The sequence below is a fragment of the Oncorhynchus mykiss genome, chromosome 19, assembly GCF_013265735.2.
Source record: "Oncorhynchus mykiss isolate Arlee chromosome 19, USDA_OmykA_1.1, whole genome shotgun sequence".
NCBI classification, from domain to species: Eukaryota; Metazoa; Chordata; class Actinopteri; order Salmoniformes; family Salmonidae; genus Oncorhynchus; species Oncorhynchus mykiss.
This window is the reverse complement of record NC_048583.1, coordinates 44,911,276-44,914,645: the sequence shown is the minus strand read 5'-3', so window position 1 is coordinate 44,914,645 and position 3,370 is coordinate 44,911,276.

The following is a 3,370-nucleotide window of genomic DNA, read 5'->3' as shown; positions in this document are numbered from 1 at the left end:
GGCAAGCCTAAATAAATATAGGAGTAAAACTTTGCTTAACAAGTCATATAATAAGTTGCATGAACTCAATCTGTGTGCAATAACAGTGTTTAACATGATTTTTTAACCACTACCTCATCTCTGTACCCCACACATATAATTATCTGTGAGCTCCCATAAGGCACTGCATTTCAGTGCTTGAGGCATCACTACAGACCCTCGTTCAATCCCGGGCTGTATCACAACTGGCTGTGATCGGGAGTCCCTCCCCCAGGTAAGGGGAGGGTTTGACCGGGGTAGGTCATCATTGTAAAATAAGAATTTGTTCTGAACTGACTTGCCTAGTTAAATAAAGGTTAAATAACATAATTTTTAAAATATATATCTGTGAGGTCCCTCTGTCCGGCAGTGAATTTCAAACACAGAAACCAGGGAGGGTTTCCTATGCCTTAGAATTTAAAAGGAAATTGAATAGATCTAAGCACAAGCAAAATCCTAGAGGAAACCCTGGTTCAGTCTGCCTTCCAACAGACACTGGGAGACAAATTCACCTTTCAGCAGGACAATAACCTAAAACACAAGGCCAAATATACACTGGAGTTGCTTACTAAGATGACATTGAATGTTCCTGAGTGGCCTAGTTACAGTTTTGACTTAAATCAACTTGAACATCTATGACAAGACTTGAAAATGGCTGTCTAGCTATGATCAACAACCAACTGGGAAGAATTTGAAAAATAATAATGCTATTCACAATCCAGGTGTGCAATGCTCTTAGAGACTAACATGTATTGACCTAGGGGTTGGGAATATTTACAGTTCCAGTCAACAGTTTGGACACACCTACTCATTCAAGTGTGCAAAGCTGTCATCAAGGCGAAGGGTGGCTACTTTGAAGACTGTCAAATATAACATTTATTTTCATTTTTGAACACTTTTTTGGTTACTACATGATTCCACGTGTTATTTCATAGTTTTGATGTCTTCACTATTATTCTACAATGTAGAAAATAGTCAAAAATAAAGAAACACCCTTGAAGGAGTAGATGTGTCCAAACTTTCGACTGGTACTGTATGTAAATTAGATAATTCTAAAAAAGATAAGTCTAAAAACATGTTTTCACCTTGTCGTTATGGGGTATTGTGTGTAGATGGTTGAAAGAAAAATGTAATTAATTTTGAATTCAGGCTGTAACACAACAAAATCAAATAAAATATATGTGTCACATACACATGGTTAGCAGATGTTAATGCAAGTGTAGCGAAATGCTTGTGCTTCTAGCTCTGACCATGCAGTAATATCTAACAAGTAATATAACCTAACAATTTCACAACAACTACCCTATACACACAAGTGTAAAGGAATGAATACGAATATGTACTCAAAAATATATAAATGAGTGATGGCTGAACGGCATAGGCAAGATGCAGTAGATGGTATAGCGTACAGTATATACATATGAGATGAGTAATGTAGGGAATGAAAACATTATATGAAGTGGCATTGTTTAAAGTGGCTATTGATACATTACATCAAGATGGCAAGATGCAATAGATGGTATAGCGTACAGTATAAACTGTACATATGAGATAAGTAGTGTAGGGTATGAGAACATATAAAGTGGCATTGTTTAAAGTGGCTAGTGATACATTTAATTACATCAAGATGGCAAGATGCAGTGAACAGGCAGTGGCTCGGGTGATTGTTGTCCTTGATGATCTTTTTGGCCTTCCTGTGACATTGGGTGGTGTAGGTGTCCTGGAGGGCAGGTACTTTGCACCCGGTGATGCATTGTGCAGACCTCACTACCCTCTGGAGAGCCTTCCGGTAATGGGCGGAGCAGCTGCCGTACCAGGCGGTGATACAGCCCGATAGGATGCTCTCGATTGTGCATCTGTAAAAGTTTGTGAGTGTTTTTGGTGACAAGCCAAATTTCTTCAGCCTCCTGAGGTTGAAGAGACGCTGCTGTTCCTTCTTCACCACGTTGTCTGTGTGGGTGGACCATTTCAGTTTGTCCATGATGTGTACGCCGAGGAACTTAAAACTCTCCACCCTCTCCACTACTGTCCCATCATTGTAGATAGGGGGCTGCTCCCTCTGCTGTTTCCTGAAGTCCACGATCATCTCCTTTGTTTTGTTGACATTGAGTGTGAGGTTATTTTCCTGACACCACACTTCCAGGGCCCTCACCTCCTCCCTGTAGGCCGTCTCGTCATTGTTGGTAATCAAGCCTAAAACTGAAGTGTCGTCTGCCAACTTGATGATTGAGTTGGAGGCGTGCATGGCCACGCAGTCATGGGTGAACAGGGAGTACAGGAGAGGGCTGAGAACGCACCCTTGTGGGGACCCAGTGTTGAGGATCAGCGGGATGGAGATGTTGTTACCTACCCTCACCACCTGGGGGTGGCCCGTCAGGAAGTCCAGGACCCAGTTGCACAGGGCGGGGTCGAGACCCAGGGTCTCGAGCTTGATGACGAGTTTGGAGGAAACTATGGTGTTAAATGCTGAGCTGTAATCGATGAACAGCATTCTTACATAGGTATTCCTCTTGTCTAGATGGGTTAGGGCAGTGTGCAGTGTGATGGCGATTGCGTCGTCTGTGGACCTATTGGGGCGGTAAGCAAATTGGAGTGGGTCTAGGGTGTCAGGTAGGGTGGAGGTGATATGGTCCTTGACTAGTCTCTCAAAGCACTTCATGAGGACGGAAGTGAAGTAGTCGTTTAGCTCAGTTACCTTAGCTTTCTTGGGAACAGGAACAATGGTGGCCCTCTTGAGGTATGTGGGGACAGCAGACTGGGATAAGGATTGATTGAATATGTCTGTAAACACACCAGCCAACTGGTCTGCGCATGCTCTGAGGACATGGCCGGGGATGCTGTCTGGGCCTGCAGCCTTGCGAGAGTTAACACGTTTAAATGTTTTACTCACTTTGGCTACAGTGAAGGAGAGCCCACAGTCTTTGGTAGTGGGCCGTGTCAGTGGCACTATATTCAAAGCGAGCAAAAAAGTTGTTTAGTCTGTCTGGGAGCAAGGCATCGTGATCCACGACGGGGCTGATTTTTCTTTTGTAGTCTGTGATTGACTGTAGACCATTTCCTCTTGCCTTACAAGTACAGTACCTTCATAAAGATTTCATACCCCTTGACTTAATCCACATACCCCTTGACTCCACTTCCGGCGCCGACAGAGATGGCCGCCTCGCTTCGCGTTCCTAGGAAACTATGCAGTATTTTGTTTTTTTTATGTGTTATTCCTTACATTGTTACCCCAGGTAATCTTAGGTTTTATTACATACAGTCGGGAGGAACTATTAGATATAAGAGCAATGTCAACTCACCAACATTACGACCAGGAATACGATTTTCCCGAAGCGGATCCTCTGTTTGGCCT